The sequence below is a fragment of the Triticum aestivum genome, chromosome 5D (assembly GCF_018294505.1).
Source record: "Triticum aestivum cultivar Chinese Spring chromosome 5D, IWGSC CS RefSeq v2.1, whole genome shotgun sequence".
In the NCBI taxonomy this organism is placed as follows: domain Eukaryota; kingdom Viridiplantae; phylum Streptophyta; class Magnoliopsida; order Poales; family Poaceae; genus Triticum; species Triticum aestivum.
The window spans coordinates 538954466-538980342 of record NC_057808.1 but is presented as its reverse complement, the minus strand read 5'-3'; the positions used below and the strand labels follow the sequence as shown (position 1 = coordinate 538980342).

At 46.1% G+C, this 25877-nt stretch overlaps 1 pseudogene; it reads right to left on the bottom strand.

Moving 5' to 3' along the window:
- Positions 1–4406: 4406 nt before the first annotated feature.
- LOC123121145 (BTB/POZ domain-containing protein POB1-like) lies at positions 4407–22501 on the bottom strand (annotated as a pseudogene).
- Positions 22502–25877: the final 3376 nt, after the last annotated feature.

The window sequence follows — 25877 nt, the reverse complement described above, 5'->3', positions numbered from 1 at the left end:
AATGTCTCGCTAAATAAAGCAGTGTACAATGTCTCGCTAATAGCATGATATAGCAAGCTAATAGTGTATTTTAAGGGACACGGTATTTCGCCATAGAATGTGATTTTTTTTCCATTGCTTAAAAGTAAACACTCATCACGCAGGCTGGTGATAATAATCTTAAATGTCTCAACACACAGAAAGAACGGAGATGAACAAGCCAAAAGGCAGACTAATGTTGACCTGAAATGCTATGAAACAATCTATTCATCGTTCCAAATACACAAGTACACAACCATTAAGTCAATAACGCATTTGTCAATAGTATTTTCTTCCTTCTTTTTGTTGCATCTGGAAATATATAACAATCTGCAGATTTAATGTATGGACAGCATATAATCTGCCAACTACTTCTACTGAGTAAATAAATTAGAGTTCGGTTTGAGCAAAGCTTTCAGTGTACAGTTACACCACATCAGCTCAACGACAATACTTGCGGTAGTCGGCTCTTCTCTGGCGTGTCCACGGTTTTGCGTCGGTTTGCGTGTTGTTGTGGAGTCGAAGCTGCGGCGGCGGGGCCCTGTGGTGTACGATGACTGGATGTAGGTGGCCCGGTCGGCGATCTTCCGTGGCGCCAGCCGTGCCTGGTTTTGTTCTTCTGAGTTCTCCGTCAGAGTCGGAACTGTGTTGTCTGGCCGAAAGGTCGACTTGTCATCGATTAGGGTGGGCTTTGCCCTATGTGTTTTAGTCCATGGGAGTGGGCTTGGCCCTTGTTTTTTCGGTTTTTGGCCTGTTTTCCGTAATTAACTGGGCATGCAATTCTCTTCTGCTTAATTAATAGATGGGGCAATCTTTGTCTCCGTTTCAAAAAAAAACGTCAGCTCAGCCACAAAACTTATGGTTATGGATCACCCGTGGCCATAAAACCAGAATAACATGGCTAGGAAATTAGCCCAGGCCTTGCAATGGATTGCAAGTTTTAGAAGCGCATGTAAGATTGCCAACAGCTACATAAACTCATCCAGAGGCAGGCCTGGGAGGCACTCAACGCCTCTATGCACCTTTCTCCACGCGGTGTCGTCAGCGATGGGTCCTCCCACTACTGGAATTCTGTTGTACGCCGGGTGCCACGGATACTCGGCAAAGGGCCGAAAACCGTCGGCAAATCCTTTGCCGAGTGTCCCCTCGTCAAAAGTCACCCGGCGTACACCTCTCCGGCAAACAGGAAGTTGCCGAGAACCGAAACACGGGCACTCGGCAAAGACTTTGCCGAGAGCTAAACAGTACAGCTCGGCAAAATAAATTAGCTAACGTATAGCGGATAGGGACGGCGGTTCCTGACATGTGGGACCAGGAGAACAGGCCGAAGGCCAACTTTGCCGAGAGCACCACTCGGCAAAGAGAGCCAGTAGCAGGTCAACACATGTTAGCTCCTGACATGTGGGACCAGAAGAACAGGCCGAGGGCCAACTTTGCCGAGAGCACCACTCGGCAAAGAGAGCCAGGTCGACACGTGTCAGCTCCTGACATGTGGGACAGGAGAACAAGCCGAGGGCCAACGTTGCCGAGAGCGCCACTCGGCAAAGAGAGCCAGTAGCAACGTCACATCAAAAATTAGTTCTCGTAAACCTCCATATTAATATCAAACATAGATTTACATTTTTCAACATGATAGAAATATCTTGTGTCAACCAATGCAATATTACTGATAAGTGCAAAAAATGCAACACTTTAGTGGTGCACTGCACTGGTGCCGCTAGCGCAATATCGATGCAAGGCTTGGTAGCACTAGATTTTTACTTCTCTGGATTTCGTGCTAGCAACGCACAAGGCTAGAAAATAGCACACTTGTTCAGAAGACGACCACCAAAGCTTCAACAAGGGCAAAGCGCTGGGTCCAACAGACAACATCACAGATTTTAGAGGAGAAACATCAATAGAACTAGATGATACCCCGCGCGGTGCCGCAGAACTCTTAGCTAATATTAAGGGTTTTGTTGTCAAAATTAGAATACAATGCTAAATTGGCTAACAATTCGAAGAGCAACAATGTGATAAAAATGAGTAATTTAGCCACTGGTAGTAGAGTAGGTTGCCTTGATTATCAGCCTTTGATCCTATTGGATTACCAATGCTTGATAACCAAGAGGTTATCTTAATTATCCAAGAGTGCCAGTTGTGTTACGTGACATTGCACTGTATAGAAATAAGATAGAGTAGGGGGGGGGGGGGGGGGGGGGGGGGGTAATTGAGGAGTAGTCCTTCATTATATCTGCGCTGTTACATGTCGCCAGTAGATATACTTATAAAGCTATACACACTAAGAAAGATGCACGCTAATTGTTTTCCCTTCAAATTTCTTGATGTCACCACACAACCCTGACAAAATGCAGCTTAGAAGCCTTAGCTCACAACCTTGCCCAACATCAGATAAATAGAATACAATGCTAAAGCATGAGCATGGATGTTTGGCTCTTCATATTTTCAAGAATAAGTTTGCAGCTCCGACATGCAGATGTTGCACCGAGGATGTTGCATCCGTGCAGTTTTCATTTATATGTCCCTATATAGTTCCCATGATGGTCAGGTAATAATCGGAATAAATGGTGGTGTGGTTGATTACCGACATCCTGCTGCAAAAAAAATCTCTCATGGCTTCGTGTAAATCAAATTATTTTGTGCAGATTAAAAATTGAAATGGTTATAAATCTTAGTGAAAAGGGTGTACTGATAAAATATACTTTAGCACAAAAATACTCCATAGGAAAAAGAAGGAATTAGAACAACAGCCCAGATTTTCCTCGTACTGCGTGATTACCATAAACATTAGGACCTGCCTCTAAAATACTGGATCGAACCTGGACAGCCAAAGAGGTAATAACAATTAACGTAGAAAAGCAAGGAAATATATTTTGAACCTGAACATGCGAAGAGGTTATAAAATCCTGAATCAAACCTGAACATGCAAATAGGTTATAAAATCCTGAACCTGAACCTGAACCTGAACATAGGAAAAGGAATTACATTTGAACATGCGAGGAAGGAACTTTGCGATTACATTTTGAAGTGAAAGGAAAGCCGAAAGCTTTGCCGAGCTCCATGCAAGAGCAAAGGGAGGAGGCACTGAGGGGATGCACGATAAGCAGTGGCAAGATTCTTGGTGCTGCTGTGATGAGGCAGGGTGGGTGCGGAACGCAGCCGCGGGCGGGCAAAGTCGATGCGGACGGTCGGAGTGGCCGGCCAGGCGAAGCTATTGTGGACACTGAGGAGGTGCCGCGGGCATGCAGATGCACCGTCGGGGGAAGCCGAGATGGGGCACCAAGGGGGCGCTGCGGGTGCCGACGACTGCACGACGCACGCCGGGCGTGTGGCGACGCCGTCCAGGAGCGGTGTGGTGGCGCGACATCGAGCAATATTAGCTGATGAGGTGACGCACACCAGAAATTGACGGAGCTGGAGAAGGGATACCTAGTTGTGCTGATGACGACCGGAATGAAGAAGATGATAAGGAGGAGAAGAACCATCGGGTTCACAGATTGAAAAACCAAAAGGGGCCTGATTTGATGCTTTTGTTTATAACTTAACTAATAATCCCAAATTTGTACAAACTAAACAACGACCTTAAATCTACATGTGTGCGTCAAAATACGAGAACGTAGAAGAAGCTTCGGCGAGAAGAGATTTTGTGGAACGGGGGCAGGGCAGCCATGATCTAAGACTTCAACGCAATGCCACCTGGTCGTCGTCCCGCATCGTTCCTTTCGACAGGGGACTATAGTGTGACTAACTGACTATGCGAGTGCTGTTGGGTGGGGAATATTAAGGGGAGGGGAGGGGAGAAGAAGCGTGTTATAGGAAGACGGACAGATATCGTGGGGAAGAGAAAGATGTAACGACGTGGGTGTTTATTTGAGAATCACTGAGGAGACGAGGTGAACCTGTACGGAATACAGATAGAGTTGCTAATTAGAGATTGATTACACTCAGGTTGAAACCTAATGATTCATTGACTTTTTTTTGCTGAGGTGGAGGCTACATGTTGAGAGAACAATGACGTGGCATCATGATGATGTGGACGGTGTGCATGATGAGAGAATTGGGAGTAGTGGGGAGCAACTTCTTAAGAATGGTAGATAAGTTATATACGACGGTGCCAGCTGGGAGGTTTTCGAAGCCCCGAATACTTTCTTTTTGCCAGGAAGTTCATGACAAGCAAACTGGGAGGTGTACATACCAATTTAATGAAATTTCCTTTATCGAAAAAAAAACAAGTTACCAAAAAGCTCCCAGGTACAGAAAGCTCTCACGGACGAAGGAGCAATATCTTGCAATAACCAGAACAGAGTCATGAAGAAGCAACAGCTAATTTGAGATATTAGGCCGTGATCCGGCTCAGTGTCTGGCCTATAATTTTGTGGTGTGAGATATCAAGTTCGTAACTCCGGCAGCACGCCGTCGATGAAGAGGTTGTCGTCAGCAATGAAAGTCAACCATGCAGTACCAAAGAAATCACCGCATGCAAGCTCCAAACCCCTAGTGAATGAACCCTTGCCCTCAAAGCTGCTCACAAATTTCCGCGACGCCTTTGGCCATGCAGCAAACTCATACTCTAATGTCACACGCGCACGCCTTGAGCTGTGGCCGATGTATAATGACAGGCCAAAGCTGTACAGCCCACTCACGTGGTTCCTGTGACATAGTGCTATGAGAAGCAAGTCAAGCCCTGCATGATGCAGCGGATGCGAGATGATCCCGGCTGTATCACCGTTGTGTTGTGAAGAGAAAACTTGGGAGCACTCCTCACGCTTTAGATCCCAATAAGCTATAACCCGTGGGCAGGCTCCATCGAACACAACTAACCTTACAGGTTTGCACTTGTAAGTTCGCTCTTCGAAGTGCCAACAGGCTGCCGCGTCTACCGCAAGATCACCATGCGCGTGCAGAAGTACCTCGGTGATACACTTACTTACTTGACCATGGTCTATATCATCACTGGTGTCTGCTAAGGACCTTCCACAGCGAAGCACAGGTGATATGACTGAAGCGCACCAGCGTTAGTAGACGAGAACTCAAGATCTTGCGTCTTTCCTCCAGTTCTGGGCATCACGCACGGGCCCACTTGAGCAGAAAGTCATATATGTCATCTTCAGTTGGTATTTGTAGGTCTGTACTCGAAAAGATGGCTTCAATCCCAAGCAGAGGGAAGTTCATCAGTTCATGCTGGAACCTGAAAAGAGACAAATCATGCCCTCAGTACACTTTATACACAGTTCACTTCTGCTTCGGTACACCCCCCTAAACACATCAAGGGCTGAGATTCCCCCATACACCTTCGCTGCCAGGGCACGATCGTCTTATGTAAAAAAAATAACCCCCGCGCGTCCACGCCGATACCCCCACGCGCCTGTGTATACGCGGCTGCGGGACGAGCCGAGCCGCTTGGCAGCCGTGAGGAGGCGAGCCGAGCCGAGCAGTTAGCATCCATGGGCCCAGTATGTCAGATGCAGGGCGTGTTTTTTTTTAAGTCGGCGTTGACCGGTGGGGGCGTACGTGTGGACGTGGCGCGGACGGCCGTATCATGGTGCAATTAACTGCTTTGCAGTAATTGCGGCGTGCATGCAGGCGCCGACTGCTCGCGGCTGATCTCCTGCCGCCCGCCTGCTGCCCTCGTAGTCCGCGCCCTCCACTGCCGCGCGTGCGGCGACCGGGCGCCTGCCGCCAGCCTTCCGCCTCGGGCCGGCAGTTGACGCGACCGGTCGGCTGCCGCCGCGGCGGCGACCGGCCCGCCCGCCTTCAGACGCCACCGACGCATCGGCTGCCGCGCCTGCCGTCCTCGCGCCTTCCCACGCCCCCGCTGCCGCGCCCAGACGCCACCGATGCCTCGCCTGCCACGCCTGCCGCGCCTTCACACGCCACCGCTGTCGCGCGTGCCGCCAGCCACCCGCCTCTCCCTCGTGGCACGCGCCACCGATGGCTCGCCCGCCCACCTCCCTCCCCCGCCGTCTATAAAAGGCCGCGCCAGCCCTCTCCACGCCGTGCCATCTCCCTCGCCCGCCCATCTCTCTTCCTCTCCTCGCCCGCCCATCTCCCTCTCCTCGCCGGCAATGTCTTCGAGCGACTCCGACGAGGGCGTGTGGCCGGGCGGCGTCTGGCCGCTGAGCCTCACCATCGGCGACACGGAGGGTCTGGCCCGGTTCCGCCTGATGGTGCCGCCGGCAGCCAAGGTGCCGGGGCCATGGCGGATCGGGGCGGACGGCATCCCCACCATGGGACCGCCGACGACAAGGGAGCAGCTCCGCGCCTTCCCTGGCGGCCGGTACAACCGGAGGGCCCGCCGTGGGTTCTGGCGCGGGAAGAACTTCAACGTCGTCCTCGGCGCGTTCAGGGACTCGGCGGCCGGCCTCCCCGTCGGGGACATTACCGGCGAGGTCGGCACTTCCCGTGGTCGCCGCCGCCACGGCCCACCTCCAGCCGCCCCAACTGCCCGGCACAGCAGGCCCCTGCCCCGGCGCTGGTCGAGATCCCGCCGGCGCAGGCCGCCCTCACGCAAGACGGAGACCCCGACGACACGCCGGGGCTACTTGCGGTGCTGGCCCGGTCTGCAGAGGAGGCGACCGCGACGGCCACTCGTGAGGAACGAGAGCGGCTGGCGGCCATAGCGGCGGTGCAGGAGCAGCAGGCGCGGGAAGACAACTGGTGGGATTTCAGCGACGACAACGACGACGGCGGCGGCGACGATGGCGGCGACGGCGGCGAAGAAGAGGCCGGCGGTATGGCGCCGGTCGTCGACCTCACCGGCGCCAGCGACGACGAGTAGTCTAGTTTTAGGGTTTATATTTAAATTTCGGTCTAAGTTATGTAAGAGCAGTGCTCGGTTATGTTTAGGGTTATGTAAAATATTTTGAATTATGAATGAACTCGGAATGGTTTATCTGGAAAAAAAATCCGTATGTTTAATTTGATGTTAGTCATGCAACTTCAAAAAATAAACGGAAACATGCATTTTAACGTTACGAGACGATAATCGACACACAAATTGTAGAAAAATCAGTCGCAAAACGCATGCATGGGGCCTTCGCTCATACCCTAATGGTCTCCGGAGAACTTGTCATGCATGCACACCAAAAACATATTGCGTCACGTCCGGGGTGTGGTATGTGGTGTTTTCAACGAAAAAATTATAAAAAATTCTTAAAGCGATAAAAAAGCCAGAAAACTTTTCATGCATCCTAGTGATGATGGTGGAACACTATAAAAAATGTGGGTACGTTTGAAGGTTGTCGAAAAAAACTCCTTTCGGACAGGGCCTTCGGTCCTGCCCGAACGGTCTCCGGAGAAGGAGGCCAATTTTTCGACATATTCGCAATGACCTCAATTTTTGCAAGTGAGTAGGTATGCCCACCCCCACAGTCAATACAAGAATTGAACGTATTTGGACATCAAAAACATGTTGCGTCACGTCCAGGGGTGTGGTATGTGGTGTTTTCACCGAAAAAATTATAGAAAATTCATAAAGTGAAAAAAAGCCACAAAACTTGTCATGCATCCTAGTGATGATGGTGGAACACTATGGAAAAAATTTGAGTTCATTTGAAGGATGTCGAAAAAAAACTCCTTTCGGACGGGTCCTTCAGTCCTGCCCGAACGGTCTCCGGAGAAGGTCAATTTTTCAATATATTTGGAATGACCTCAAATTTGGCAAGTGAGTTGGTATGGCCACCCCCACATTCAATCCAAGAATTGAACGTATTTGAACACCAAAAACATGTTGTGTCACGTCCGGGGTGTGCTATGTGGTGTTTTCATCGAAAAAATTATAGAAAATTCATAAAGCAATAAAAAAGCCAGAAAACTTGGCATGCATAATAGTGATGATGGTGGAACACTATAAAAAAATGTGGGTTCATTTGAAGGGTGTCGAAAAAAAGCTCCTTTCGGACGGGGCCTTCGGTCCTGCCCGAACGGTCTCCGGAGAAGGAGGTCAATTTTTCGACATATTCGGAATGACCTCAAATTTTGCAAGTGAGTTGATATGCCCACCCCCACAGTCAATCGAAGAATTGAACATATTTGGACATCAAAAACATGTTGCGTCACGGCCGGGGTGTGGTATGTGGTGTTTTCACCGAAAAATTATTGAAATTTCATAAAATGAAAAAAAGCCACAAAACTTGTCATGCATCCTAGTGATGATGGTGGAACACTATGGAAAAAATTTGAGTTCATTTCAAGGATGTCGAAAAAAAACTCCTTTCGGACGGGGCCTTCGGTCCTGCCCGAACGGTCTTCGGAGAAGGAGGTTAATTTGTCATGCATCCTAGTCATGATGGTGGAACACTATAAAAAAATTGGGTTCATTTGAAGGATGTCAAAAAAATAATGTCGATAGTACTAATGTAATTTGACTGAGGTGAGACTAAATTTGCATAGTGTGACAAATAATAAAAAATAAGACAGATAGTAATGATGTGATTTCAGTTTACACTGCAACTGGCAGCTCTGACGCACTGCCAGGGCAGTGTAATGAGCTTACACTGTCCGGACAGTACGGCAGTGCCGCCCCTGGCAGTGCAAAGTCAAACCAAATTAGTACTAACTGTCTCATATAGCAATGTGCATGAACGTGGCTATATAAGCCAGTCCTGGCGTCCCTCGGCGCGCGAGGTGGGACTAAAAAAGCTCCCCTTCCACCTCCCCGCGCCGTGACTCATAGAAGGCAAAAAAAATAGTGATGCAAAAAAAATAAGCCCACATGTGCTTGCATGCCGCAACTGCGCTTAATCTGTCCGGCCCGATCAAGCCGGGTTGCGAAAGGGCCGGCCTTTCGGCCCAGCTACGACTGGCAGCACAGGCCAACGGGGCAGTGGCGGGACGGGGCGGGAATCAGAGGAGTTCGAAAGGGTGGTGGGAGGTTGGTATATAAGGCGGTCGCGGCGTCGTTCGGCGGGCGAGGTGGGACTAAACTTTAGTCCTCACCCCCGCCGACCCTGCCCCCGCACCGCGTGCACAGTCAATGGGCCGGCCCACGCGCGCCATCGCGCACAATCACTGGGCTGTCGCGCACAGTCAAGACTTTTTTTTAATAGTATTAAGTTTTTTAGTTATTTATGCATTTCGTTATCGTATAAAAAAATCTATAATTAATAAAAATCCATACGTAATATAGAATTGTTAACTATATTTATTATAATAATAATGAGTTGTTTATTACAATTTATAGGAAAAAATAATGAGGTTTTTATAATTAATTGCTAAAATAATAATGAGTTTTTGGATATTTAATTGATAATGAGTTTTTTTGTAATGAATATTTTAATCAGTTATTTGTGTAGATTAGTAATTACATTTTTAATATTTATGTAATGTTAATTAATGGCTAAAAAATACTTAAAATATATGCAAAGTTTAGTACTGTAATGTGTTGCATTAATGGCTAATTGTTTTTCATAATAATAATGCTTTTTTTGTAATTTATAAGTAAGAATAATGAGTTTTTTATTACAATTTTAGGTAAAAATAATCAGTTTATGTTTTAATTTTTTATGAGTTTTGCGTTAATGCCTAACATTTTTCAGCTTATTAAAAAATATTAATGAGTTTATTGCTACTACTTAATAATTTGGAACGACCGTTCATAAAAAAACACTACTTCACATAGAATTTATTAAGTAGTTAAATTAAAAACACTACTTAATACAGAATTTATTAAGTAATTATATTAAAAATAGTACTTAATACAGAATTTATTTCGTATTTAAATTATACATATGAAAACTTTACTATTGTTATTTGTGCGCGAATTGACGAGCTGATATTAAAAAATAAGATAGTAATAATGTCAGTTGACTTTAGTGAAACTCAACTAACATTATTACTACCTTATCTAATAAATAGCTCAAAGGCGGCTATATAAACCAGTCCTGGCGTCCCTCGGCGCGCGAGGTGGGACTAAAAAAGCGGCCCTTCCACCTCCCCCCGCGCCGTGACTCATAGAAGGCAAAAAAATAGTGATAAAAAAAAATAAGCCCGCCTGTGTTTGCAGGCCGCAACTGCGCTTAATCGGTCCAGCCCGATCAAGCCGGGTGGCGAAAGGGTCGGCCTTTCAGCCCAGCTACGGCCTGCAGCACAGTCAAACGGGGCAGTGGCGGGACAGGGCGGGAATCAGAGGAGTTCGAAAGGGTGGTGGGAGGTTGGTATATAAGGTGGTCGCGGCGTCGTTCGGCGGGCGAGGTGGGACTAAACTTTAGTCCTCACCCCCGCCGACCCTGCCCCCGCACCGCGTGCACAGTCAATGGGCTGGCCCACGCGCGCTGTCGAGTCACTGGGCCGGCCAACGTGCGCTGTTGATTTTTTTTCTTTATTTGTTTATTGTTTCAAAAATAATATTAAGTTTTTTAATAAATATTCTATAATTAATGAAAAGCCCTATGTATTGTATAAATGTTCTATAATTTATGTAATGTTCATTATTTATTTTTTATTTGTTTTGCATTAATGGCTACAGTTGCCTTCATAATAGTAAAGAGTTTTTTGTTATAATTTATAAGTAATAATAATTTGGAAAATACTCTTCTTAAAAAACACTACTTGATATAGAATTTATTATGTAGTTATGTTAAAAACAATACCTAATATAGAATTTATTATGCAATTATATTAAAAAACTACTTAATATAGAACTACTTAATATAGAAAACCATAAGAAATTCATACGGTGTTGGAAAATTATGAAAACTTGCACGCATGATGGCCCTGGTGATGAGTGCGTGTGGAAAAAGTTTGGGGTCCACCGGCTGAGTCAAACACGAGAACGCAGTACGGGGCTGACATCCTTCATATCCGATCAGTGCCGGTTGCATGGGTGGTACGAGGTGGCATGCACGAAACGTCACCCAATTTTGGGAGGCAGTGGGCATGCCCATGTTAGGGCCCCACGCAAGAGTTGAAAGAATTCGGACACGAAACGCACGTTGCGTCACGCCCGGTCAATGTTTTCGGTGCGTTTCACGGAGAAAACCATAAGAAATTCATATGGTGTCGAAAAATTATGAAAACTTGCACGCATGATAGCCCTGGTGATGAGTGCGTGTGGAAAAAGTTTGGGGTCCACCGGCTGAGTCAGAAAAGAGAACGCAGTACGGGGCTGACATCCTTCATATCCGATTAGTGCCGGTTGCATGGGTGGTACGAGGTGGCATGCACGAAACGTCACCCAATTTTGGGAGGCAGTGGTCATGCCCATGTTAGGGCCCCACGCAGGAGTTGAACGAATTCGGACACGAAACGCACGTTGCGTCACGCCCGGTCAGTGTTTTCGGTGCGTTTCATGGAGAAAACCATAAGAAATTCATACGGTGTCGAAAAATTATGAAAACTTGCACGCATGATGGCCCTGGTGATGAGTGCGTGTGGAAAAAGTTTGGGGTCCACCGGCTGAGTCAAACACGAGAACGCAGTACGGGGCTGACATCCTTCATATCCGATCAGTGCCGGTTGCATGGGTGGTACGAGGTGGCATGCACGAAACGTCACCCAATTTTGGGAGGCAGTGGGCATGCCCATGTTAGGGCCCCACGCAGGAGTTGAATGAATTCGGACACGAAACGCACGTTGTGTCACGCCCGGTCAGTGTTTTCGGTGCGTTTCACGGAGAAAACCATAAGAAATTCATACGGTGTCGGAAAACTATGAAAACTTGCACGCATGATGGCCCTAGTGATGAGTGCGTGTGGAAAAAGTTTGGGGTCCACCGGCTGAGTCAAACACGAGAACGCAGTACGGGGCTGACATCCTTCACATCCGATCAGTGCCGGTTGCATGGGTGGTACGAGGTGGCATGCACGAAACGTCACCCAATTTTGGGAGGCAGTGGGCATGCCCATGATAGGGCCCCACGCAAGAGTTGAACGAGTTCGAACACGAAACGCACGTTGCGTCACACCACGGTCAGTGTTTTCGGTGCGTTTCACGAAAAAAACCATAAGAAATTCATACGGTGTCGGAAAATTATGAAAACTTGCACGCATGATGGCCCTGGTGATGCTGGCGTGTGGAAAAAGTTTGGAGTCCACCGGCTGAGTCAGAAAAGAGAACGCAATACGGGGCTGACATCCTTCATATCCGATCAGTGCCGGTTGCATGGGTGGTACGAGGTGGCATGCATGAAACGTCACCCAATTTTGGGAGGCAGTGGGCATGCCCATGTTAGGGCCCCACGCAAGAGTTGAACGAATTCGGACACGAAACGCACGTTGTGTCACGCCCGGTCAATGTTTTCGGTGCGTTTCACGGAGAAAACCATAAGAAATTCATACGGTGTCGGAAAATTATGAAAACTTGCACGCATGATGGCCCTGGTGATGAGTGCGTGTGCAAAAAATTTGAATGGTTGCATTAAAAATGCATTAATATTTTCTGTCGTTAAAAAAACATCGGAAATAAATGCATCGTGGGCCAGCCGGCGGTAGTTTTACGGGACGGGCCAAGGGGCTCACTATGGCGTGACCACGTTTATGACGCCGTACGTGCGTGCATGGCATGGAAACCACGTCGCCATTACCTCGCCCCAGGACCGCCTAACCCCGCCGCCTCCACGCACGTCCTCACCCCGATCCGACGGTCGCACCGCCGTGGCCGTCCCAACTCCCTTCCCTGCCGGCCTGATGACGGCCATACACTCTGGCATCTGCGCGCGCGACTTGGATCTCAGGTCCGGCCGTGCCGTCTCGGCAAAGTCGCCCGCACCCAGAACCCTAGGACGGGCCGTCGGCCAGCGCGGTGGTGTGGGCAGAGGGCGCGCGGTGCGACTGTCGAGGCGCCGGAAGGTATGGTATTAAACCATATGTAATGTTTTTTGAATCTCGTAACTAGTTAGATAACTGTCATCTTATTTAGAATGCAAGAATTCGGAGATGTGTACTGCTCGGTTGAGAAGTGGTGCGAATTGGTGGGAAAATTCACACCCAGACAACGCATGATGCTACGTGGCACAAATTTGGACAGTATGTTGAGAATTCCTTCAGTGAAAATGAGGAAAAATTTATTGGAATTTATGATTACAACGTATGATAGTAGTAGAAAGCGATTTATTATTCGGCCAAATACTGACGGCATCAGTGTGCTTAATGAAGATGTTTATGACATATTCGGGCTACGTAACGAGGGTGATGATGTCAGTAGCATGGTAGCTACAGTACAACTAGATGCCAAAAAAATTGTTCCGAATCGGTTTCTAGACAAAAGAACAGGCCTAATCCTATCGATGATTTGATAAAAAATATTGTTGATACTCAGTCATATGATGACGATTTTGTGAGAAGGGCCGTACTGGTTCTCATGGGTACAGTCTTAGCACCACAATCCACCAAGTTTGTTCCTTATCGTTATTACAAAATGGTGGAGGACATGAACGCTATCAAGTCATACAATTGGAACGGTTTCACGTTGGGGGTGTGCATGGATGCTATTAAAAAAACGGTCGAAGATCTTGAAAAATTCAAGTGGCCTATCGGGAACTTGGCTCTTCTTCATGTACAAGTCATTTCGTAATAGTTGTATGTACATATATTTTTTATGTGATCTATGTGTTTGACTAGTTGTGTTTACTATCATGCAGTATATATACTGGGAAAAAGTTGAGCCAATTGGTGTGGATACATTTGATCCTTTGTCTCGTGAATACCCACTAATGCTTAACTGGCCAGAAACGGAAGGGAAAAAGCGAGACGACTATGACAACATGCACGGGCGGGGCACCGGCAATGTAAGTCAATAAGTATAGTCCTTATTGGTTTCACATAGTAATTAAGTATATTCGTTATTTAATTTATTTTAGTGTTTGTTGTACAGATTGAAAACTGCGTTAGCGAAGAGTACAGACGTGCTAAGGTAGCACGTGAAGGGACTGTCCCAGAGGAAGAAACGAAGAAACCTAAACGGAAAGGTGGTGGCAGGAGTAGAAAGCCAAGCACGTCCGCGGTTTCATCAAACACGACTTATAGTATGGACCGTGTGATGACATACATAAAGCTGCTTCACAAGGAGGTTCTCAATATACCCGAAAGATGTGCACAGGTAATTTACAAGTTGTATTGAACGTGTTTTAATTCTTCAACTACTTATCGTGTTTCATTTGTGTTCGTAGATGGTAATGGAAAGGTTGAACACGGAAGGTGTGCTGTACAAACCCAATAAGAGGGACAACAATGACGAATTTGATAATGTAGGTGAAGGAGTTGGGATGGAGAATGGCCAGTACAAGTCATCAAAATATTGGCCAGATATTGAATCACCTACGAACGTAAAGATAGGAACATCTTTCACGGGTATCAATGATACCTCCGTGCCCGTTGATGACACGGGTGCTCCGGCGACGACACCGGGTAAAGGTGAAGCTACTGATCCTTTCATTATAGACGATAATGGAAACTCTCCATCTTCGGCATCAACTGTACGTACAAAAGACTTTCCGTCTATGTCCCGAACCCCGCAGAATGCTGATATTTCTGGTGAGTCTATGGATGCTTTGTCACCAACAAAGTCCGAAGACACGTTTGAGAGTTTCCCGGCAGAGAGCAACATAGGTAATGGTGAAGGCAGTCAGGAAAATGAAGGTAAGCGCAAAAGAAAAAAGTTGAAATATTGTCAATCCCCCTACAACCTTCTCATTACCCGCAAGAAACGTGTTAAAAAAGTAAGTCAAATACTACTTTATAATTCATTCACGCGTTATGTAATTTTTTTTATATAACTGACTGTAGCTGCATTGTTTTAGATCTGTTTGCATCGTCACCACATTCAATTCTAGCAAGTTCTCTTAATATGACTCCGGATCATATAGAGGCAGCCAGAGTTTTTGTTGAGACTCTCGCATTGTCAAAGAAGCATGCACACCGAACCGTGGTTGATGTGCCGCCACCAGATGGGGACATATGCACGCCAGCTATGCTTCACGATGTCCTGACGTTTAAATGGTTGAATGGCGCTGTAAGTATGAGTTTGATTTTAACAAAACTCTCATTTGTACTTCACAAGTTGATAGAAATTTTTTGTTTATGTATGCAGATCATCAATGCATATTGTAAACACCTACAACACCGTGATTTTTCTGATCGTTACATATCAACAACGTGGTTCCCCAAATTTATGTTGAATAGGGCAAGGGGAAAGACCAAGTCAGTAAATGATTTAGGCTCAAAGAATGTTACAAAGAAAACAAAAGTCCTCGCAAGAGTAATGGATGAGTATTTCAGACGGGACAAGGTATTGCTTTCATATTTATTTGTTTTTATTAGTCATTACTATTTAATTGCACTAACATCATTTGGTTACTATGTAGGCGTATTTTCCTATGCACGTTAATGATAATCATTGGATAATCATAGTGATGCACACCGTCAAGGAGGAGTTTCAAGTTCTTGACTCAAATTCTAAAGGCGCAATTAGTCAAAGAATTCGCAATATGATTGCCACCCTGGTACGCTATAATTTTCGCACTAGCATTCAGAAAAATATTGGGTCATACATTAAATTCTGGTTTTGTTAATTTGTTTCAGAGAGCTGAAATTTCTAACGATATTATGGAGGCCAACTCAACACTTGAAGCAAAAAAAATTCCAGATGTCTCATCGTGGCCAATTAATGAGTATAAAATGCCAAGACAAAAAGATGGGTAAGTTAAATGAGTACAAGCAAGTGCGTGCTACATCGTAAGCTTATCACACATGTTTATTGCAGAGTGTCTTGTGGACTTTTTGTGATGTGGTGCATAAAATACTGGGACATTGATCGCTGGACACATGAATTTGACCAGGAAGAGATTAATGCGTCAAGGCCACGTATTGTCGCAGAAATTATTTTTTCAGAGGTGAACAAATTAGAGAAGGTCAAGATGAAAATTGTTAAAATCATGGAGAAGGAATAGGTATTAGCATCGGTAGGGTTTTAGTCCCGTAGAAGGTTTCCCTGCCGTTGTTGGATACTTTGATCGATTGTAATGCGACATGGCACTGGGACAGATTTCGACAATTTTTCACGTTTTATTTATCGCTTTTGTGTGAGACTAAACATTTAAATGCGTGTGGGCAAGTAATATTTTTGCTGTGCTAAAATGTATCAGTTTGCGGCTCCGACGTTATATGTACTGTTGTTGTTTCTATTCGCGGCCGTCATTCATTTATTAAAAAATATCCCCGCCGTCCTGAGTTGGCGTGATGTGGACAAAACCTGCACAATATCCCAAGGTGATTCTGGTGGCGGCAGCGGCGCTGGATCCGACGAATATTCCAGCCCAGCCCGTGCGGTGGCCGACAGCCGACGCAGTGGCGGGCCCGCGCAGTCCAGCTAGTGCGGGCTGGCGCGATTCGCCGTGGGCCACGCGCGCGTCTGGTGGCCCAGCAGCCGACCGAGCGACAGCCGCGGGCCCGGTGGCAGACGTCTCGTCCCGCCCCACCGAGCGGGCACATGCAACGATCTCGAGGGGGATTTATGGCGATCTGTCGGCCCATTAACAACGCGCGTCGGGCGCGTGGGCCGGCCCTTTAATGCCTCTTCGTGTGCGGATGGGGACGCTGGCGCGTTGTGCCGACTAGGTTTAGTCCCACCTCGCCCACGGAGAGACGCGATGACCGGTTTATATACCCGCGTCGTCGCCTTCTCACAAGCTCACTATAGAACACTAATGAATGCCCTGTTGTACGCCGTGGCCTCCCACTCGGCGGCACAGAAGGCGTTGTAGCATACTGTCCGTGCGCGCGCCCGGCCACGGCTGGGCCTTTTTTTCAAATATTTTTTCACATAGATTAAATTTTAAAAATGTTAAACAGTTGACAAAGTCATGACAACAGTAACACATTCATACAAATATATCATGTTTCACACATAATAATAAAAATTGCATGTCTCATAACATTGAACAAGGTGGCATAAAGAATAAACTCAAAGTGCCATGTCTCTTATCCTTAAACAAATAAACTGAAAGTGCCATATCGCATTAGAATTGAACAAATTAACCAAAATAAAGCGACAAATAGTACGACATGCTAATTGAACTCTGTCCCAGTGCCTTCCATTGATTATGAATACTTCATCTTTATGCCCGGTTCCTACATAACAAATTGTAAACAACTCATCAGACAATTGTAAAGAGAGAAAAAAATAATTAAGATAATGTAAAACTTACTTTTCATTCTCAGGGCACGTTTGCCGTCTATGGCCCTCTTTCTTACAAATGCCACAAAGAGGACCGGGTTTTCTCTCAGAAAATGATTTTGGTCTTCCATTTTTTGTAACATTTGGATCTTTCTTTGCCCGCCCTGTCGTGCTCTGTTTAGGGGCGCCCTTCGTGGAAACTTTCACGGGATCACCTATGGCATCAACATGTTGTTCCGGCTCACGTGGCTCCTCATGCATATTTCTTCTACTACCAACAGCATCATCATCAGGGACCTTTTTCTTCGCTATTATATTCTGCAGACACTGCATCAACTCATCAAAGACGAATGGATCATTTGAAGCAACATGAAAAGCTTCAGCTCCTGTTATACTGAGTTGACTATAGCGAGCACGCTGCTCTGCCCCTGTCCAACCCCAGCCAAACATGTCACTCTTCCGCTGTGCAGGCAGCCCACCTCTCGCAACTTTCGACATCCTCTTAAGGATGCAACACTTAGGTATTTTAGATATTTTCAGATGAACCAACACATACAGAATGTGTTTGCAAGGCAACCCTTTCCGGAGCATTCGTCCACAACTGCAGTCTATCATATTCTCAGAGTTTTCAGCTCGATAATTCACGCTGAACTGAAATTTGCGGTTATTTCTCCATGTCATGATGAAGGTGTGGCAGTCAACTCCCACTAGCGTCTCAAAAATCTCAAGCTCTCCCATCTTCTTCAGATCTTGTTGAAGAATATAAAAATTGGAATCAGTGAATACTTTTGTAGCATGCTTCTCAATGTCCTTATATTCTGTGACTGATGGTGGCAATGACTGATTTGAAACACAGTCATCATGCGCCTCGTTCTCACGTAGTCGAACTATGCAATTCTCATAATGCACAACTAGGTCAACAATAGTCATACCGTCGTCCAGGTGAAGGTGAAGACAAGAGTTAAGGCTTTCACACCTCTGATTACTGCGCATACCCAGAAAAAAACCATCTGACAGATATGATGCTGCCCACAGACTCCTCTTCTTGTACATCCTACGCAGCCACTCTTCTGTTTTATCAGTCTTCCATTTACGGACAAGAGCGTGCCATCTCGCCTCAAAGTTGGCTGGAGAGGTGGAGTAGTACAAGAGTGCCCTGAACTCATTTAGCGATTTGTAATTAAGTTGCTTCTGCATATTTTTTCCACGTGCCATGAGCAGAGACAGTGCAACACATCAACCAAAACCAACCGAATAGCTCGTATCATTGCAGTGTCTCCATCTGTGATGATTGACCTTGGGTTTTTCTGACAATTGGCCTTCAGGAATGTCTGGAGCAGCCACACGTACGTTGCTTCGGTCTCGTCGGACACAATGGCACAACCAAAAAATGTGATGCAACGGTGATTATTTACACCAACAAAGGGGATGAACGGCAATACCATATCTGTTCATCTTATACGTGCTGTCAAACACAGTCACATCTCCATACAACTGATAGTCCCGCCGCGAATGTGCATCGCACCAGAACATGCTCTTCAAACGGCCCTCCTTATCGAGCACGTACTCAAAGAAAAAGTCTGGATCCTTCTCCTTTCTGCTCCTCATAATTCCGATTGCCGTGTTAGCATCACCCTTCGCAATCAACTTCATTTTTTCTCGGCAACATAGGTTGTAGACGTCTCGTCTCAGAAACCCACACTTATCATACGAGCCATACCTGCTAATGAAGTTGTCGACGATGATATGCTTTCTGATCCCAGCTCCTTCCATCGCCAAGATCTCAGCTATCTGGTGATCTCCCATCACTCGATGTGACCGCCGAGATACCACCTCATCTGCTCTAGCCAACAAATGGTTGTGATCATCCATAAAAGCTGCCACGAACCAAACTCCACGTCCTTTGTCCAACTTCACGACTAAATGTGCGCCACACTCGCAACGAGTCTCAGGTCTTAGCCTGCGGGTACGGCCCTCCGGGTTTAAAAATTTACTGAGACGTTTTCCTGCCCTCGAGCAAACGTATCGCCTATACCGAACAGTGGTTGAAAGTCCTTTTCCTCGTTTCACCTTATCTTTTCTGATACTGAATCCACGGTCTTTGGCGTAGTTATTATAGAACATGTAAGCCTCCCATTGTGATGCAAATGTCATACCCATAACCTTCAACTGTGTCTCCAGCGCATGTTGCTGGATTTCAGCTTCCTCAATGTCCATATTAGCTCCATCCTCATGCTCATAGCCATCATCACCACTCCAACCATCAAAGTTAGCCTACAATATTCCACATAAGCAAGTGTATGTTGTCATTAACAAGTTTTTATTATTGTATGACATCTTAAATTTTGGACCAAACCTGGCTTATGTTATCCGCGAAAGATTCAACACCATGATTTTCCTCGTTCTGGACGTCAATATCCTCCTGCACATAAAAGAAATCATATGCACATGTAAGTACCCATATGGTTCGTCATCCGACGAAATGAATGTACACGTCACTTACGTTTTCACTACAAGCACCCTCCTCCTTCTTTTGAAAATCTTTCTCAGGTAAATTATCGTACGACGACCAGGATTCATTGTCGCTGCTATCATCATCATTTTTACTTTCATTACCATTCGTACGATCAACACTATCGCTACCATCCCACTCACTCGTATCCAAAAACAGATCCGTAAATCCAGTTTCTTTATCCATTGAATGACCTCACAACCAACATTGCAACATTATAAATAAATATTGATCTATCAATTTTAAATCAAATTAAATATACTACGGTCATATGGATGAGTGATTGCAGATAATTATTTGCAGGTACAATTTTTTTTTGACAAACTAGACGGCTTACATGGCATGCACGTGCACTTCGGCCGGCCTGGCCTGGCTGCGGACGGCGAGGACGTTCCCGGAGAGGTTGATCACGGAGTTGCGGGCGGCAACGGCGTCCACGTAGGCCATGTCACCGCGAATACCTGCACGGAGGCCAGATCACGTACGGCGGGCGACTCCAACAACGTCCGCGACGGCCAGATCCCGGGTGAAGACGGGGAGAATGGTCGGAGATCGGCTGGGAAAGGCGGCGATCGGCCGGACGGGGAGACGTTGGAATTGGCAGCGTGATCACAGCTAGATCGGCGGTGCGGGGCGACGTTGGAATGGGCCGCGTGATCAACGCATGTTGTGGGTAATTTTTTTTTTCGCGTGACGGGGAGGGGGTAGATGCGAGCCGGCCGTATCGGCTCGAGCCGTGCGCCCGGCTCTACCTGTATGGGCACGCCTCATACGGCGCGGGATACGTTAAGCACCGTATGCCCAAAATGCCCTTATACGTTAAGCGCGGGGTGTGTGTGTGTGTGTGTGTGTGTGTGTGTGTGTGTGGGGGGTGGTGTACCGAAGCAGACCTCTACACTGTTATGTCCACACTTCTCTGAGTAGAAAAGGAAACAATGGCTCCATGCATGCAAATGGGGACAACTCACATATTAAAATCCTTGTAGTTGTTGGCAATGAATTCCTTAGCTGCTGCTATCAAACGCTGAACTTCAGCTGCCACTAAACTCGAGCATGGATGGTCTAGGTAGAGCAGTGCAGATTCCGTGGTCAAAGGCAAACTCATGAGCAAGTGACAGCAATGCCTCATGCAAGCAACAACTTCAAATTTGTCAGCAGCCATCAAGATGTTGAGCAGAAGAGTGGGCTCTGTAGTTGTCAACTTTCCGCTGTATATAAATCCTAAAAGCTCCATAAAGGCGTGTTCATCTGTTCCAAGTAGAATGAAGAAAAAAAGGATTAAGGAAACAACTCAACAAATAAATAAACAAAAAAGGAAGGTTTCTTGGTGTTTAACAATTTAAGTGGTTATTACTATAGACTATCTGTGTTGAAGATATTAACCGTGCAGAAGAGAGACAGAGAGAGAGAGAGAGGAGTGGCCGAAACTCAGAAACATAAATATCATCTTTATTATGGATAATCATTGTGGATTTCGAAACATAGAAAATAGCAACAAAATCACAACAGCGAATTAGAATCGGTTATAAAAGGAAGAATGTACATTAAAGTTATTGCATTACCTGAATCAACAATCTGAACTGTTGGGTGTTTCTGAACAGATTCCTTCATGCCATTTGAGAAAAGCTAAAAATCATGAAGCTGGTTAGAAGAACTGGCTAAATAACAAATGAACCAAGAAGGTTATAAGTACTACCTTGAGAAAGAAAGGACTTCTTGCAGCAAGAATCGCTGAATTGATAAAGATGGTCTTTACTCGTAAAATTGGTGTGCCTACCATGGCAGAGGAAGAGTTCAAACTGTGTCCTTCATCACCAGCAAAATACTAAGATGAGTGAAATAAAGGAGACGCAAGGAAAGGAAGTAAACGGTTTAGAACAACTGCTGTTAAAAATACTTTGAAACGCTCTGTTCTACTATATATGGGTGCAGAGTCATTTAATTAATCTTCAGCAGTACGGTAAACACACTTAATTACCCAGCAATCTAAGCATGCTCGTAGCTCACTCTGTAAAGTAATCATAAATCTTATCTATGAACTTCATATAGCCCTGTTCAAGTAAGAGATAGTAGACAAACTTTTATATTATTATCTAATATTCCATACAGCTAGCAGAGCATCTAGTAGCAGAAGCAACTCAAGTAGCTAAAAGAGAAACAACGAGCTCAAATAAGAGTTTGTGGGTATCTTGCACGTATTGAGAAAGGTGCAACCAAGTGCTACGTTTTTATCAGCAAATTTACTGGTACCGAGCAGGTATTTGTACAACTTAAAAGTAAGGGATTATCACAAGCAGCCTATTGTTTGATTGTGCAAATAAAGATGGGAACAAAGAAAAAGACAGACATTTGATAATAATATGTTCTTATTTGTTTCATTTTTAGATTGCAATAATCGGCAGATTTGACATGTGGGTGGAGCATAAGTTGTTACCTAATTTGTAAATTTGAGACTGTTCAGCAAGCACAACCTTCAGTTTCAATATTTAAGGACTTCTCAATCAATTCCCTGTTGCCCCAGTCACTACCCCCAAGCCCGAACAGAGGGATACAAAATTCGCCCAAGCATGGAAAGTATATCCCACAAATTATGCAAGAGAATCACACCATCCGACAGCGTGGGAGGAGGCACACGCACCTTCCTCCATGCGGGGATCCTCGCCGTCAGGGAGGGATCCTCCGGCGACGTCTTCGCTGGCGACGGCGGCGATCTCCAACCGCAGCACCCTGTCGGAGAAGCTCTCTGCGTCGAACGCGAACTCGTAGCTGGGCCCCAGTCCCGTGCGAGGACTCCGGGTCCATCTCCGCCACCGCCGACCCTTCGGCGCCTGCCATGCGCGCAGAGGATCCCTCAGCCGCCATGGCGGTAAACCCTAGCTAGCTCGCGGAGGCTTCTTAATCTTTTCAGACCCGCGAACATTTCCTTCGAGCAACCCAAAAGTTCAGCGCAAAACAAAAACCCAAAAGTTTGGCAAGAGGACACTGAAAAGTGGCTAAAATACAGAGTAGGAAACAATCCATTTTTCATTTTAAGTTGTCGCTCTTTCATTCAAAGGAAATTCATAGGATTGTTTGAGGGTTATACTGACCTCTTTGATTCAAAAAGAAAAATCAAATGATCTTTGGAAAATTGAAGTCCTAGAATTCTTCCTCGAAAAATTGCAGGAGCACCCCCCCCCCCCCCCCCCCCGCGCGCGCATTGGCAACACGGGAGGCGACTAAAGTTCCTCGTAGCAGGGCCACCACACCTCCCCCCCTTGCCCCCTTGTTGGCACCTGAAGGCTGCCGGGCAAGCCCGCGCGGTTGCCGGAGATGATGGCGACGAGGTTCTCGTGTTCTGGTTCTCTCGGAAAGGGCTACGGTCGCCGGAGCAGCGGCCCCCGTTGGTGAGGCGACGACGTCTTGGTGGCGTTCGTAGGTGCTAACACTAGTAGAAAAAGGGGCTTTTACCACGGTTGGTAAGGGCCTTTTGTCCCGGTTTTCGAACCGGGACTAAAGGGTCGTTACTAAAGCCCTAACCCTTTAGTCCCGGTTCTTACACGAACCGGGACAGAAGGTCCTCCACGTGGCCGCTGCTGCCAGCCCAGGCAGGGGGGCCTTTGGTCCCGGTTGGTGACACCAACCGGGACCAATAGGCAGGGCCTTTTGTCCCGGTTGGTGTCACCAACTGGGACCAATAGGCATCCACGCGTCAGCATTTCAGGGGCTGGGGTTTTTTTTTTTGAAAAGGGGGGTGGTTGGGGGTTTTGGGGGGTTAATTTAGGTGTTTCATATATTGTGTTAGCTAGCTAATTAATAGAGAGAAGTGTCCTCTCTTATCTCCGTGCTTGATCGACGCTACGTACTATATACGTATTTTATTAAGGTTTATTTATTTTATTAAGGTTTATTTATTTTATTTACTATAAAAAAATGAATGTAGATGCCTATAGAGAAAATTCAACCTAAATTCATAATAAATTTCTATGAAATTCAAAAAAATTTACTCTGAATTTAGGACAAATTCCCTGTATAAGGGCATCTATTTTCACTTTGGGAGGAGCTCAACAAGGCAGAGAGGGACGGGCTTATAAACCGGTGTGAGCGCCCTTCGGTTGGCGAGGTGGGACTAAACTCTGACCGCAACTAGGACCAACCCTTTAGTCCCGGTTTGTGGTATGAACCGGGACTAAAGGGTGAGCCTCTGGTCCCGGTTCAAGCCACCAACCGGGACCAATGGTGGTGGGCCAGGAGCGAGGCCCATCGGTCCCGGTTTGTCCCACCAACCGGGACCAATGCCCCCACGAGGCCCGGCAGGCCCCTGGCCGCACGAACCGGGACAAATGCTCACATTAGTCCCGATTCGTGATTGAACCGGGACTAATGTGAATATTGCCCTGTGACCAAAGCCCAGTTTTCTACTAGTGTAATGGCAGGCTTCATTGGTCGCTTGGGCGACAAGGCCCCAGCGGACTGTGGTCGCGGCGTGGCCTTTTTCGGCTCCGACCAGATTGAAGGTATGGCTCATCCCTCCCTCTTCGGCTCACTCTCCTCTTCCATCCCGGGTTAACAACTTGGTCGCCAACTCCCTTGCTAGTAAGGTGATGGTGGCGTAGGTTGGGTCCTGGTTTCATATCCCGAAACCCATATGAAAGCTACAAATATCGACTGACATAAGTCCTTACTCAGATGGATATCCCATTCTCCTAGCCAAGCGATGTGGTGCTCATCTATGATGCGAACGAGTGATGTAAGTTGGGCCTTCAATAGTGGCACATAGGTGTAGTTGGCCCAAGCGAGTGACCTAGGTCTCGCAGCGTCCTTAGCGACATCAGGAGAAGCTAACGCATATCCCTCGCTCCCCACGCAAGAAATTGGGCCAGCCCACGTGCGACGAGCGTTCTTCCTTTTTTCCTTCTTTGTTTTAATTTTTTTATTATTTTGCCTCTTTATTAGTTTTTGAAAATTCCAAAAAAGGTACGAATTTAAAAAATGTTCATTAATTTTGAAAAAGTTTTTATAATCACAAATTTAAAAATTGTACCTGGTTTCAAAAGATATTCTGGATTTTGGATATTGTTTTTGCGAATTTGGAAAATGTTCTCAGATTTCAAATAATGTTCAAAATTTTGAAAAATATTTTTCATACAAAAAAATCATGAACCTTTTTTTTAAATCACTAATTTTCAACCATAAAATGTTGGTTAAATTAAAATAATATTAGTTGATTCAAAATATGTTCACACATTTCAAAAAAGTTCATGAATTTCAAATATGTTCCCAAAATTGATAGAATTTCAAGAATTTTTAAAAATTTCGTTTAATAAAAATTTGTTCCAAAATTTCAAAAAATATTCGCCATTTGAAAAATTGTTTCCAAACTCCAAAAAATGCAAAAATAAAATAAAAAAATGTTCCCAAATTTTAAAAGTTCACGAAATTAGAAAAATTAATAAAAACAAAAAATGACGAAGGAAAAGGAAAGAAGAACAAAGGAAACCGAAAAAAACGCAAAAAAATGACGAATTGGCTCACGAAACGGATGGAAAGGAGAGGAAAAACACAAAACTGGAGAAATGAGCCAACCCACTACCGCGGGCGGGACTGCTTAGGTGGCTATCCCCCACCCACACAGGAAATAGGATTCTTGACCTTTGTACTGCGAGTTCACTTATCTATTTTGATTAACAGGTATAAACCGAACCAAACAAATTAATTTTGGTAGATACAGGTGAAAACCAATTTTTTCTGTAGTTGCGACAAAAACCAAAAGTTCTGGGTTTTTTCCGGCTTTGGTTTGTTCTTTGGTTTGCTCTTTGATTCGTGGCTTTTATGCCAACCCTAACCCAAGAGGGTCACGACACAAAGTCGTTACTGTCGTGCCCGCCAGAGGGGGCAAGGGTTTTCACCCTGAGTGTCAGAAGGTATGGAGAGTGCCACAGTGACACCCCAAGAGGAAGGCGACACACGCAGGCATAGTCATCGGCTCATCGCCACCGAGGTTCATAGCTTTCTCTTGGGCCCTCCAACCTCATTTGACAGCTTTGCCAGGACCTCCCCGCACAACGCACCTCGCCACCCACATGGTCGAAGCACTCTCCCAACACTAGTCTCAATGTTGCTTGCTGGAGAGCCATCCATGAATCCCGTAATCTAGGGCCGCTGCCCCGACATCCATGGCCCCGAGCTCGCCCCTTCTAAAGCCTACAACCACCGAACACCAGTGGAACAGGCAGAAAGGCTACTCCTTCCCCACTCC